This window comes from Canis aureus, chromosome 9, assembly GCF_053574225.1.
Source record: "Canis aureus isolate CA01 chromosome 9, VMU_Caureus_v.1.0, whole genome shotgun sequence".
NCBI classification, from domain to species: Eukaryota; Metazoa; Chordata; class Mammalia; order Carnivora; family Canidae; genus Canis; species Canis aureus.
Genome location: NC_135619.1, coordinates 25,554,850 through 25,570,475, shown reverse-complemented (window position 1 = coordinate 25,570,475; position 15,626 = coordinate 25,554,850). Strand labels below are relative to the sequence as shown.

Below are 15,626 nucleotides of genomic sequence, written 5' to 3'. Positions count from 1 at the left end.
CTGTATAGTGTAAATTCTTACTATGTCTTTGGTCACTTACAATGCATGTCATACTATTTTGGAGAATTATATCCACTTGTAATTATGTGAAAAAAAAGATGCTTGCTTACAATGCCAAATTAAGATGTCAAACTGGTAGTTGGCAGAGGGGAGAGGAGTAGGAGGATGAGCAAAATAAGTAAAGGGGATTAAGATGTACAAACTTCCAGTTGTAAAATAAATAAGCCATGGAAATAAAGAGAAACGCATAGAGAATGTAGTTAATATTGTAATAATGTTGTATTGTGATAGGTGGTAACTACACTTATTGTGGTGAGCATTGCTTATTGTATAGAATTGTTGAATCACTATGCTGAGAACCTGAAATGAATCTAATATTGTATGTTAACTATACTTCAATAATGACAATTTTGAAGGGTGTTGGACTGAAATATGGGCTAAGCATCACATTGAAGAGAAGGCAAACAACTCTTCACTGAGCTCTATAAAGCTAGATCTCACATCTGTACCATATTTGATCTGTGGACAAAGGAGTAGGAATGTGTACTCTCTTGTTCTAAGGGTAAACAATGGGATATGGAATATTAATATCCTATATATAGAACACTGATGGTCTGTCCATAAAAAACAGAATAAGAGCCTCATTGTTAATCCACACAAGAAGGTCAAGAAATATGCAATAAATACTTTAAGATTAAAGCAAGCCACGAAAAATAAGCAGATCTTTAATGACCATCATCAAAGTAGTTTATTTTAGGTTAAAAAAAATGGGATTATCCCATTTTTGATTATCCTGAAAGCAGAAGGCTGAAATAGCAAGGTAAGCTTAGGCACATCCCAATGAGCATGAATGAAGAGAAACCAAGTAACAAAATGAACTAGGATTCAGTGTTTCCATCCTCCCTTTGTGCAGTAACTACCTTAACAACCTAGAAACCCCATCAGACAAGATACTGAATAGAAACCCCGTCAGACAAGATATTGAATTCAATCAACAATGGTTTCCTAATTATTTTGGCTCTGAGTATGTCTCTAGGGTTTTCAGATTGCTAAAAATCCAATAATCCCCTAGAGAAGCTGTACACCTGAATCCCCCTATTCTGCTTCTTTTTGTTTAAGCAATCATGTGTTCTATCAGCTAAGGTATTGGTTATGTATGATGAACTATGTCTAATTTCTTTTTTACAAGCAAATAAATAATTTTGTGGCTCATTAGGCTGATCATTTTTTCTGATTTGTTCGACCTTTGCTGTACTTTTTTATCAGCTGGTTTTCTCAGACCTCATTTTCCCCTGCAAAGCTCCAGTAATCAAATGAATTGCTGGACCCGTCAGTCTGATGCCATGACCTGTTAAAATGAGATTCATCAGAAGAATTTCATTATGTTTTTGTTAGAACAGTTGTCAGAAATCTTTCATTCCTGTTCTCTAGTCCCATTGAGTGACAGGTGACTGATACACACATGAAGGAAGGGAAATATTTATTAAGAGTTTTAAGTTGAGATGCCAGCTGAGTCACAAGCTTCCTACATATAGTGGAATCCTTTGAATAAAGGATTTTCCCATAGTCATTGTGGACAATTAAATTTGGAATCTTCTCCTCTTGAAAGATTAACCCAAATGGGAAAGTATTCTCAGTTTAAATATCAAATGTGTGTTTGGGTAACAGCAAGTCCCTAAGGAGGATTTAAGTAGTAAGTGAAAAACAACATTTGCAAAGAGGATTTTAGTGTGATTGCTGTTTGCCTTTAGAATAATCATTCACTGAAGCAATTAACCTGCAAAATAGAATTATGGGACTAAACTAGGGAAAAGGGCAGAGGGGCATCTTTATTGAACCAGATACAGATAGTTTACAGCATGTACTTTCCAAGGTTGGACATAGTGACCAAAATGGTAATATTCCTCTCCGCTTGACTAGACTTTGGACAAGCTTCTTTTTGACAATAGACTGGTGACCTCCCTTTTCTTAGAACATTTACGTGAGGAAACTTGTTATTGTAAATTCTTTCTCTTCCCTGTTGAGATGTAAATCTTCTGTAGTTCTGGAATGTTTTCCCCATTCTTTTGACATGTGAGAAACATAGGGCCCCCGTCTTGTCTTCCTGTCTCCTGTCTCCACGAGTATAGGAGCCTAACTTCCATAAGCAGTAATTAGCAAACCAATGGCTCCATCTAATATCCTCTGGGACTAATATTCTCCATCCTCTGGGGCTTTTCCTTTAGCTCATCCCTGCCTTATTTCAGTAGAGTTGAGACCAGTCTCTCTTCCCTATTGCAATAGTCTTGAATAAAACCTTCCTTGACTGTTTGTTTAACTGGCTGGTGCAATTTTTCTTTTTCAATAGATCCCAGATGATTTCTTTTTTAAAACAATTTATTTTTTTAACTTTTATTTTTTTCAAAAGATTTTATTTATTGGAGGGGGAGAGAGAGAGAGAGAAAGAGAGAAAGAGTGAAAGTGAGAGTGAGAGCAAGAGAGAACACACATGTAAGCACACAAGCAGGAGGCAGGGGCAGGGGCAAAGGGAGAAGGAGAAGCAATCTCTCTGCTGAGCAGATAGCCCAATGCCGGGGCTCTATCCCAGGACTCTGGTATCATGACCTGAGCTGAAGGCAGATCCTTAATCAACTGAGCCACGCAGGTACCCTGATCCCAGATAACTTATTTGAATTTATTTTTAATCTCTACAAATTTGTTTGGATATACCTTATTTTTTTTATTTTTTATTTTGGATATACTTTAAAAATGAAAAATTTGTGCATTCAGTTCACCTAGTTTTGGCTGTCATAATTTGTGAGGTCACCTAAAAAAATATAATGCCAGTGTCAATTCTAGGCAAAATTGTGTTGCCTCTGGTTCCCAGAGGTCAAGGAACTCTCATGGAGGTGAGTGACCCTCCTTGCAGAGCTGGATCAACAAAACCAGTTGTGCCAGGTGCTTTCTTTCTATCTTTAGCTTGATCCCCTGGTTTTCCTTTGATATTTGGTTGTATGTATCATTACTGATTAAGTTTTGCCCTGAGGATGATCTTGTGCTTTTTACTGAGAGCATCTGCTGCTAATCAGTGGAATCAGGAGCTGCTGGCTCCTGTTTCACAAATACTGCCTAGTGCCCACAAAATGAAGATTGTGATCTGGTCTACCTTCTAGAATTGTAAGAGTTATATTTCATTGTTTTAGAGAATAATGGCTGCTCATCTTAGGGATTCAAGGGTCTCAGCTGATAATCATTACCTAGTTATATTTCCTTGATGGGTTTTATATTTGAGTCAATGAACCTTTATATTATGTAGTAAGCCACATCCTCATTAAATTGGGCATAGGTATATACAGTTCTCAGTCATAAGGGTCAGGAGGCACAAAATTTTAGGTAAAAGGCAATGGCTTCCTGTCATTCCAGGAGGTATCTGATAAAGTATATTCTCAACAACTATGTGGGTTATAAGGTTCTGTCCTCTGGAATTAGATAGGACTGGTCTGGGGATCCCTGGGTGGCTCAGTGGTTTAGTGCCTGCCTTTGGCCCAGGGCGTGATCCTGGAGTCCTGGGATCAAGTCCCACATCAGGCTCCCTGGACAGAACTTGCTTCTCCCTCTGCCTCTGTCTCTGCCTCTCTCTCTCTCTCTCTCTCTCTCTGTATCTCATGAATAAATAAATAAAATCTTTTAAAAAAAAAAGATTGGACTGGTCTGATGTTTTTTTCATCTGAAGAAGAGTGCTATGTGTGTGGTTGGGAGGGGGCACAGACAGAGGCAGAGGGAGAGAGAGAGAGAGAATCTTTTTTTTTTTTTTTTGAGAGAGAGAATCTTAAGCAGGTTTCAACGTGCCCAGTGTGGGGCTGAATATGGGGCTCTATCTCAAAATCCTGAGGTTGTGACCTAAGCCAAAAGTAAGAGTTGGATGCTTAACTGATTGAGCCAGGTGTCCCTGGCCTGACTCTTCTGTGCTCATTTGCCTCTTTCAGTTACTGCCCTTGGCTATTGCTCTTGATTCTTCACTGGGCATTTGAAGGCTTCTGTTTTGTTACCTAGATAATGGTTGTGGCTTTACTTCACAATGTTACCCTTGCCTTCTAATTGGAGTTGGACAAGTGCTGAAACTTTTGCAGAAAGTGACCTTACTATGCTTATTATTTTTGCATCACTATCACTTTAGAAAACCCTAGAGTTCATCTTAGAAGAGAGGAATTTTAACTAAATTATGATTTTAAAAGGTGCAGCCCAGAATGAATACAGAAAAAATACATTCAATATTACAAAATGGCATTAGTATGCCAGATGATGCTTTGTTGTGTCAATTGGGAAATAAATGCACATGCAGTAGGTATAACATGACCTCTGACCATGGAATATGATTACATACTAACTTTTAATAACCAAATTATGGTAGGTAGAGTGCTTACTGAACAGCAGCTCCCTATAAGCTTCCTCCTAATTCCCACTATGAGACCCTCAAAAACCTATAATCCAGTTTGCCATTTGGTGTGGGCTTCCCATTGACAGTGCCCATTATCATAATGCCAACATCCATGTCCGGAGTGGTATCCTTAGCATGCCAGAGAATCCCTAGGTTCCGTGTTGAAGTGAGAATTCTAACTTCTTTTCTGCTGAGTGTCACATTCTTTTTATTTTATTTTATTTTATTTTATTTTATTTTATTTTATTTTATTTTATTTATTTTATTTTATATTTTTTATATTTTATTTTATTATTCATTTTATTTATTTTATTTTATTTTATTTTATTTTATTTATTTTATTTTATTTTATTTTATTTTATTATTTTATTATCAGGGCCTCAATAAACAGTTCCTCTCTTAAACAGTTCCTGATGTGAACCCTTTGGCTATGATTTTAACTAATCTCATTAAAAAATCCCTCACTTGTTCCCAGTGGTCTTTTTATTCTTTCCTCTTTCCCAATTGTTCTTCCTGTCCCCCCACCAACCTGGTGCCATTTTGTAAAGCAAATGTTTCTTTCTGCCCCAGCTATATAATAAAGCTCTTAGGGAAACACAAAGAAAATATATGCCAGGAGGTACATGGAGCACGAGAGAAGAAAGGTGGGATATTGTTGACTTTAATAGCATGTAGGCTCTACCTCAGTGAGGCAAAAATGTCCTGATAAGCTAACAAAAAGATACTCTGTAAAAGATTGATGCTCACTTACTTTGAAGGCCTTTCCTCTTATTTTCAACTCTCCTTGTTGCCCTTTTTTCTTAGAGTTGACCTCTGCCAGGAGGCAGGCAATAGCCATCCTACAGAAGCTCTAGAAGAGGTGACTGTCAAGGAAATGGACTGACCTGGTCTTTGAAGTGAGGGGCACATGGACCTTAGATCATGCTGTTAGTGGACATTATTCACTGTGCTTCTGCTGCCACCTCTACTACCTTCTGAGATGGGGGGCAATCAAAGAGAGGAAAGCTAAGAACAAGAAATTAAGGGGAGAAAACCAATATGGGCAGAGCATTTTGAATTATCTGTCTGGAAGAGGGGTCTCTCAAACCAAAATTAAGCTGCTTTTTTTTTTTTTTTTTTTTTTCCTGTAGGGTATCTTAATTGACTTTTTTTGAATCAGGTTTTTTTTTTGTTATTGTTCGGTTTGGTTTTTCTTTTTTCTCTCCTGCTTATGAAGGATGATTGCTAGGACAGCTGCTTGTGAACCCTATTCTTTCACAGGGCAGAATGTGCATATAGTTAATCTGGTAATTCCAATATACATGCTGTTTTGCCTGGAGATTGGGATTTCAGGATTTTGACACCTGGTGATAATTGAGGAAAACCATTATCTTTCTCTATGTTTTATAAGGTTATTATGAATCATTCATAAAGTCCTATGATTAAGAAAAATTCATACTGCATTTCAGAGAAGGTTAATTTAAAAATGTTTTTCCCATCCATTGAAAATTCTCATTTTATACATTTTGGTTGCAATTGTATCCTCATTTCTGAACTATATCCTTGCCACCTACCAGTTTTAATAAATAAAGGATTTCCAGCATCATGTAAAGCTTATAAAACTCATGAAATGTTCTTTTTATATTTTTAAACAAAAAATTAAGTTGTAATTGTGATAGAAATAATCTATAAAAGGCATTTTAAACACAATTTTAATAGTGGTGGCAATAATAATACCCAATTATATGTTCTGTATTGTTTGTATTGTAGACCTGTGACAAATGAAAATATCTTTTCTAGATGAGATAATAAACTGTCTTCTATGGTTAACAAGATTGAAACTCATCTTGACTTTGAGGAATAAACAAATCAGTTTGGTATTAATTGTAATTATAGATTTTTTTTCCCAATTGTACCAATGTCTAAATTATTTCCCTTTAGGTGTGCCAGGGTGGCTCAGTTGGTTGGATATCTGGCTTTTGGTTTCAGGTCAGGTCATATCTTGAAGCCATGGGATAGAGCTCTGTGATGACTGGCTCTGAGCTCAGAGCAGAGTGTGCTTTAGATTCTCTCTTCCTTCCCCTTCCCCTCTGCCTCTCCACACATGCGCTCTCTCTCTCTAAAATAAATAAATAAATAAATAAATAAATAAATAAATAAATAAATAAAAAGTTAAATCTTAAAAAAATTAATTTCCCTTTAAAATTTTCATAAAACAGTTTCCCTTTAAAACTTTCATAGAAGAAAGGTCTATATTTACAAACTATATATATATATATATAGTTTATATATATATAATACATATCTATCTATAGATAGATAGATAGATATGTATTTTTGGGTAGTGAAACAAGAAAGGAATTTATTTTGGTGGGGCCAGCACTAGGAAGATTGTAGGCTAGTAGTCCCAGTGGCTATCTCCAAAGGGCTGAAAATATGTCTAGGTTTATATAAGGAAAATATGGGACAAAGGTCAGTGGGTGCATGCAGCTGGGCAGTAAATGTCAGATTTGATGGTTGTCTTGGGGTCAATCATACAGGGTCTTGCTTGAGTCAGGGCAGCTGTAATTGCTTGAGGGAATAGTTTCAGTTTCCATCACAGGATGCTGTGCCCACATGGGTCTTTTGACTGAATTAAAGGTAAGCTGGAAAAAAAATTAATTTTCTAGTGCTTTCTAGTACAGACGGAGATCAAAATGGAGGTAAAGTTAGAACATATATTTGTAACTGACCCCAGACCTCGCTTTGAAATCTGGCTCCACAATTTGCTAACTGTATGACACAAGTGAATTTTTTCATTCTTCTGAGTCATAATTTTCCTATTTGTAAATAATGTTGGCTTCAGTACAGTTTTGTAAGGGATGGGATGCTCTGTAAAGCACATACTAAGTGCCCATTAAATGGTAGTTATTGTTTTTATTATGATTATGCTTATCAAAATCAGGTCACTAATATGGAACTGAAAATTATTTTATTAAATGTAATTTAAGATGAGAAATAAAGTAAAACCACACTAATTTGGAAATTTGTCTAATTGAGAGGAAAATAATTTTGATTCTAAGAACAAATATTTATTGGGTCCTTACGATGTTCTAGGTGCTGTGCATCACAAACATTCCTCTTGCCTCTTTTGGGATATTGACTCACTAATTGCTTGATTTTTCTTTTAGCTACTTACCTCCACTGGCTCCTTCCTTTTAGCTTATGAAATAGTGTTCAGATCTCTCTCATTCTTAAAAAAAAAAGAAAAAAAAAAAGAAAAAGAGAACAAAACACTCCTTTCTTGATTCCTGTACCCTTCCATTCAATACCAAGTTTTCCATGCAAGAATCCTGAGTTATCCTAGATCCAAAATTCTTTATCATCACCCATATCCAACTGATAAGGTCTGGAATTGTCTGTTCATTGTATCATCTCTTCTCACTATAAAGGTACTGCCTTAGGGTATGACTTTATTGTTTATGGTCTAGCCCTGGCAAAAGCCTCCCTTACAATGCTGCTAGAATGAACATTATAAATTCAGACCTGATTCTCATTCCTCCTCTTAAAATCTTTCAATTCTTTCTTGTAGAATAGTGTCTAAACTGCTGAATATAGCATACAGGACTCTTTACAGTGGGGAACCAACCTACCAAAAGCATCTTGATCTCTTTCTACTCCTTCCCCCTATCTTTGAATTCTACCCTCTGGTCTATTTGAATATCTTATTACTACATCCAGAAAAAGCCTGTAAGGAGATTTGGTAAGTCAACATTCTATTTTTTGCTTATTTTCTCTGTTTTGCCTAAGAAAATAGTTCTGCTTCAATTTTACACATATATTTACACGACTAATTTAATCAGGATAGTTATTCTTTACCAATATTTAAAAAAATCAAAGCATGAAATTTGCAAGTCATACCCATCAACAATTGTAACATAGCCAGCCAGATCCACAAAGAAATTCAGGTGATTGAAATTTTCTTCATTTACTCACATAATTATTTTCTTTACCTATCTCTCCAAGAGTCTGTTCGCACTGTTAGGGGGTAAACTATATCTTAGTCATGGTTCTATCTCCTAGATCCAGCACATTGCTCCATAAAGCGTTGTTGAATGAAACATTAAATAGATGTATGGATAAATGAATAAAAGAAAAGCCTGAGGAAATATAACTGTGTTACATAATGATTAAAATTTAGAATTTTTTTGTAAGGCTTCTTGTGTAATTTCTTACTTGTCTCATTCCCACTGACCAACACAAGGGAAAATTAAATAACAGAAAGCAGTCAATAATTACAAAGTGAATCTTACCAGTCTGGAATTATATGCTTTGTTCATACCTCACTGATAATGGTGTAGTGAATATTCTTTGAATGATGATGAAGACTAAAGCAATGATGGCACGTACTGTAAGTTCTTGATGCAATTGAAGTAAAATTCTCAGAAGATAGACGTGCTATTATTTCACTGGTGGTGTAATTGACAAATAACTTATATGTTTGCTTTACTATTGTGTTAGTAACAGATTTCCACTTTTTATTATATGACATTAAAAATAAAAGGATAAAAGTCAAGTTGGGAGACCTCAAAATTTAATTTCAGATGGTTGCCTGGAAAAAAAAATTACATTTTGTTTTTAAGTAACTACATTTTGTTTTTAACTAACTACATTTGAGCTCAAAGTTTTCAATTTAGTAAACTGTCTCTCAGAATGCATTAAAATATAAGGTTAACTGATGAGCACTGAAGTTTAATTAGCACATGAGTTTTAGAAGTTTTATTCTAATGGATCCCTGGACTAGATTTTGTGCTTTAACAAAGCCATTTATCAGTCACATGACAAGTTTTTAAGTGATCTCAGTAAAATGATAAGGAGAATCTTAAAATAAATTAGTTTGTAATACTTTATTGATTAGGATACTGCTTAGCTACTTTAAACAAGATCAAAATAAAAATGGCTTGGGACACCTGGGTGGCTCAGTGGTTGAGCATCTGCCTTTGGCTCAGGGCGTGATCCTGGTTCCAGGATCAAGTCCCACATTGGGCTCCCTGCGAGGAGCCTGCTTCTCCCTCTGCCTATGTCTCTGCCTCTCTCTCTGTTTCTCATGAATAAATAAATGAAATCTTAAAAAAACAAAACAAATCAAAAGTAGCTTAAGCAAAATAGGAAATTATTCTCAAATTTTTTTTTCTCTCAAAGGCTTCTAATTCACTGTTCCATGATCTAGAGTGTTTACCTTAGCTGCATGTTCTAAGCTGGTATATTACCCACACATCTGAGTTCCAGGCTGTAGTAATGGAAAAATAAGTGGCTTTAGTATTCTTATATTACTTTAATAAAACTACCTTTTTGCACTGAAGATGTCTCAAGAGTGCTTTCTTGGCCATCAGCTCCAAACTCCAACTATTTCCTTCATCAATGGATAATGAAGGGCAATGAACAGTCTTTATCACAAATGTGCTACCTCAAAGACATAAAGGTTTTCTATAGATAAATAAATCTCCAGTCTGTACCTTCTAGGGATTAATTAATATTTTAGAACTGAAGAAGTGAAGGAAGAATGCTAAAAACCTGGAATTTGGTGTGCCTGGGTGGCTCAGTGGTTGAGTGTCTGCTTTCAGCTCAGGTTGTGATCCCAGGGTCCTGGGATTGAGTCCCACATCAGGGTCCCCGCAGGAAGCCTGTTTCTTCCTCTGCCTATGTCTCTGCCTCTGTCTGTGTCTCTCATGAATAAATAATGTAATAAAATCTTTAAAAATAAAATAAAAACCTGGAATTCTTTCCTGACATCAGTTAACCAGATGAGGAGAATATAAGCATTTTAATCACTGTTGCATGTTTCAATGTGTGGTTCATACATAGTTCAATGATGTGCAACTTGAGAAAAGAGAACAGAAAAATGAGAAGCAACTATACCAACATTTGAATCGTTAAATCTTACTGTACCAGTATCTGTCACTTTTCTAAACTTTGCATTAACACATCTTTTATGAAAAACTCTCAGGACCTGTTTTTGCTAACTGAGAGAAATCCAAGGAGGATTTCCATTTTTAAAAATGATTCATTTATTTATTTGAGAGAGAGAGAGAGAGAGCAAGCAGGGGAAGAGGGGCAGAGAGAAGGAGAGAAAAATCTCAAGCAGACTCCCTCCTGAGTATGGAGCCATACAGGGCTGCATCTCAGATTTCAGGACCCTGAGATCATGACCCGAGCTTAAGAGTCAGAGACTTAACTGACTGAGGCCTCCAAGTAGCCAAGGATTTCTGCTCTTATGAAAAAAGGTGGAAGGGAAAATAGGGTTTAGTGTTTGTTTTATATTGAGTCATTTTAGAGGCAATATGCTCCCTGAGCAGGGAGAGTGGCTCCACCAAGTACCTTCCCTGAGAACTACACTCAGCATCTCAACAAGTCAAGTCACCATAAGCTTTGAATTGTGTATATGAGCATCTGTGCTTTATCTTGGTATATTTTGTGCATTTGTTAGCAGGATGTTTCCTAAGGTATCAGAAAAGCCTAAGAGAGGTTATTTTTGGGTCTGGAAATGCTCAAAAATTTTTTTCTATATAAATTAATGGTAATTATTTCTTCACTTTATGTCATTTTGGTCTATGAAAGGTTTCATAGGAACTCTCTACTTTTGGACAGCAGGGAAAATCTCTACATAGTACAAATCCTTTTCTTCAGAATGCTCAGATGGCAACACCAACACCAACATGTTATTCTTGGGCTTAAAAAACAGGAAATCAAACCTCTCTGGAAGTGTGCATTGAGGAGAAATGGCTAGAGTTATTTTGCATTACTCATTGTCCATTAAAGCTACTTCTTAATGTGAGTCCATGTCCAGATTTCATTGCAGTTACTTTTTGGGAAGAGGAAACACCTCCGGGGAAAATGAAATTCTTTCAAGTTCTCTAACAGGCTTCTGTTGATCTAGCTACCACTGACTTCAGATGAATCAGATTTCCCTGCTTGTTTGTCCAAATTCTCTTTCACGTGGTCACTAAAGCATATCTTCTGACATTTCACATAGATCATTAGAAACACCTTTTAGGCAAAGGATGACATCAGAATAATTTGCATCAGAAACCGTATTATTCACTGAGATTAATTAACAGTGTGGTATTTAGGGAATTATCATTACAACTCCTCTTGTTACTAGCTGTGGTTTGTGTCCCCTGCAGGGATGATACTGAATGAAATCTTGCAAGTCATTTCAAAATACAATAACTCTCTGTGAGAAGTAGAATGTGCACTGAGCCAATCCCAGAAAATACTTTAAAAAATTGCTTGCAAAGCTCCCTCATTGTTTGCATGTGTTAGGTTTCAGTTAGCTTTGCTCTAATTATAAGTTTATAACCAACCTGAAAGTGTGAGAATTTTAGCAACTAGCATTGAGTACAAAAACAGTTTCTCCCAAACTCTCAATGGATCTGTTAAAGAATTGGTTCTTTGAACTCCTTGGGACATAGCTGGTATTTCAGCCTGATAATGTGTCCCTTTGCCTCAGTCGGACCTGGTTTCTGACTATTGTCTCAGTATAATTATTGATAATGCCCCTTTTTCACCCCTAAATTGTCTCTGTTGAGTGATAAATTATATAGTCCTCTATCATGAACTTGCAGTTAAAGCATTTCTTTTTTTAAAAAAGTACATGTTCTTCAATGAACTTAGTAAGACTTGGCTGTAATAATAGTAGGTTTAATACTTGATGACGGATATGAAATTTAAAAGTGAGTAATGCTGCTTCCTCCCTCTAATCTGGCAAATCAGAGTTCAAGTTTATGACAGCCAATTTAGACTTTAGCATTCATAGACTTGACATTTGTGATGTGGGGCCATGAGCCAATGGTCAAGAAAGAATCCATTTTCAGTGCAGAAAAGGTGCTTTTATTATAGTATGGAGACAGGGTCCAAGGGCAGGAAGAGTTGCACTTTTGGTATATGAAGCTGGTGGTTATATGCTTAGGGATTAAAGGGGAGGAGATGTGCAAGGGAGTATTAGATCATAAATACCTACTTTGAATTTCTACTTGTAAAATTACTTTCGCAAGATTTTTCTGGTGCTTATTATTCAGCTCAACATTAACTATTTGTGAGATGTACAGGCAGTCATGAGACCCTTTAAAAATGGAGCAGCCAGCATGTATTTGATTCTTATTGGAACTCTACAGGCTATAGGTCAGCATTCTGGGCTAAAGTTGAATATTTTTTCTGCTTCTGCCCCTCCTCAGTTTGAAGATCCATGGCATGTTGGAATTTATAAGTTTGGTAAAACTTATAAAACGCATTAGAATTGTGCCACAGAGCCCACTGCAGTGCAACCATATTCCAGTGCAACTTTATTACGTATCTCCTGATGTCTTCAAAACTTTGATATCTGCTGAAAGATGCTAATGTCTAGATTCTTATTCAACCCCCATATTGATTCGAATAAAGTTGGGAACTTGAGAATTGAGTCACTGTGCCTTGTACATGCTAGATTTTCAAGAAATATTTATTTAGTTGAAAGGCACCGTTCTTCTGAAGTGTGCTTATAGTTCACAAAATATTTACCTTTTAAGGTATGCTTTGTTAATAACTGTGAAAAATCTGAGATTTTACCTTATTTGCAAGTTAATAAGTCAGGTTGCTACTTTTATGGATGCTGACCAGAGACATGAAATAGCTGGGTCAGAAAAGAAGTATTGCTCATGGCACAACAAACAGCATAAGCTTCATGTTCATGTCAGTTCCTCTTGCTCCTGAAGTCCCATGAGTACAATGTAGAGTGGTCCAAGTGGACAATGATCATATAGTGGATATGCATCACAACTGAGGAACTCTGAGCTCATAGAACTACAATCCTTCATAATGGGCTGCAAACAAAACTGCTCAATCTTTACCCTGGAGAGAGACATTATTACACTAGACAACAAATAAATCTGCCCTCTGTTCCCAAGGGAAACACTATATCCATTTTTCAATGCTTTTCAAATATCCTTGAAATAGTCTGGGACAGACTATTTGTGCCTCTGCTTACAAATTGTACAGAATCATGAGAGACCCATGGAGGATTTTCTCCTAACATATCTTTCCAATACAGATTTGAGTTTCTAAGTACATATGTTATTTTATGTATAACATTAGCTTTCTAATTGCTGAATCTTACTTCCTAATCAGCTGCAGTGATAGACTAAGGAAAAATTATTCTTATCTCTTGATCGTATTCTCATCTTATTTTACCCCTCCCCCCAAAAAGAGTGCATATAAAAACTTGTTAGAGGAGTTTATATCTGCTCTCATTTCTCATTATAATATATACCTACTGTTTAAAGTATTGCATATTTAGAAAACATGAGTACTGTTTTTGAGTAATTTATGTAACCAAGAAGTAAAATAATCACCCCAGGCATTTATTTAGCTATAGAGTAATATGCCTTCCTTGTATAGTGGAGAAGGAATGTTAAAGATGATTGTGATATTTTATGCCTGGAAGAAGCCTCCAGCAGTAACCATAGCTCCATGAATATTTTGATTCAATGACTGGGGTTGCCAGATGTCTTCGAAACTTTCATTTCCTTATACATTTTCCACTTTACATGGTTCTGCTTCTCTTCTTTTCATTTTCTTATAACCTATAAACTCCTGTTGATTCTGAATTCAAATAATCAAAAAGCTCAGATACTGATTTTTTTTTTGTTGGGGGATAAAGTTTATAATATACTTTTAAAAGAAAAAGAAAATAGAAAGACAATACATAACAAACTCCTAATAGGGCTTAATTCAGAAGCATAACTTCCACAGCATGTTTTAAGGTCAAAGCAGGTACAGTTTAGCTTCCTAATTCTAATGATAAAAAATACAACAATTATAACCGTAACAGCTACAATTTTTAAAAAATTTTACTTATTTATTAAAGAGAGAGTGATAGTGCAAGTGTGTGTGTGTGAGGGAGCATGAGTCCAGGAGTGACAGACATAGGGTGGGGAGCTATAGAGAGAGGAAGAAGCAGACTCCCTGCTGAGCAGGGAGCTCCACTATGGTCTCCATCCTGGGGTCGCCTGAGCTGAAGGTGGATGCTTAACTGACAGCCACCCAGAAGCCCCCATAACAGCTATTTATTGAAGGCAAATTATTTGTGAAGTATGTACAAGTGCTCTGTTATTTCTAATCCTCAGAACGGTCCATCAGGGTAGGTGTTACCTCTAATTCTCATGTCAGAAATTGAGGTTCAGAAGTTAAAGGTAGCTTGCCTTAGGTAACAACTCAAGGTCTTCTATGAGCCTGCAATTCTCTTCAAATTATCAAAGAGAGAGAGGCTACTATTTTTGAGGTAGCTTTTGAAACTGATAAACCTAAATTTCTTATGCCTTACTGTTTCTTTTCCAAAATATTCATTAGTAGGAGGAAAAATTTTCCTCTATTCTTCAAGATTGTTCTAGCTGGTCAAAGAATTCAGTTGACAAGAGACTAATTAACAGGAGGAAATAAAATTTAATTCCGTACTGACAGGGAATCCACACAGACATGAGATTCTAAAAGTCAGACAGGCAAAATGAAGTATATATGCCATCCTGAACGAAGGGATAGAGGTGTATGACTTCAAAGGGAAGGAAGGCAATTCACAGGAAGATGAAAGAGTACATATTTGGTAATCAAATGTTTGGTGGGCCATACAGAAACAAAAAGACACAGAGAGGAATTTTAACAGACTTTGCTAGGTTTCTTCCTGTCTGCTACATTTATAATGTATTTATCTATGGTGATAATTCTCTTCTAGGAGTGGGTCCTCTATCTAAATTCTTTTAGGCATTTAGGGGGAAGACCAACCTGTCTTTGGACCTTGATTGTTTTCAGCTCAAAATAATCTGCATGCTAACTAAGTGGCACATCTTGGGGCAGCTTGCCCTTGGCCTCTACATAATTTATTTTCACATTCATTTTAGATAAACAGAGGCATGAATTATGCATTTAAATTATTTAAAGTCTGAGTATGTATGTGTATATACACACATATTATTATGTATCTCTTGTCTCTATGCATATGTAGAAATATGTACATATGTATATAAATTTTTAGTAACAGTTAATGGTGTGGATTTTTTTCCTCCTTTTAAGTTTTCTCTGACATACTTTGTTCCTTATTTTCTTACCTCTCTGTGATCACTTACAGCTTTATTTATCCCTCAACTATAGCCTGTACCACATTGTCCTGTAATTAGTTTCTTAGGTGACTAGTCTGCCTCTGTAAGGCCCTAGAGGACAGAGA

The 15,626-nt window shown here is 36.1% G+C and overlaps 1 long non-coding RNA gene across 2 annotated transcripts in view; it reads left to right on the top strand.

Moving 5' to 3' along the window:
* The window catches only part of LOC144320512 (uncharacterized), a 143,941-nt gene that overhangs the window by 116,141 nt on the left and 12,174 nt on the right, over positions 1-15,626 (top strand). Inside the window, exon 4 of one of the 2 annotated variants that reach the window (XR_013386147.1) lies at positions 5,222-6,336. The exons of the other annotated variant lie outside the window; for it this stretch is intronic. This is a non-coding gene — a long non-coding RNA (uncharacterized LOC144320512). Of the gene's footprint in view, positions 1-5,221; positions 6,337-15,626 lie in introns of those variants that run through there. 2 annotated transcript variants of the gene reach the window in all.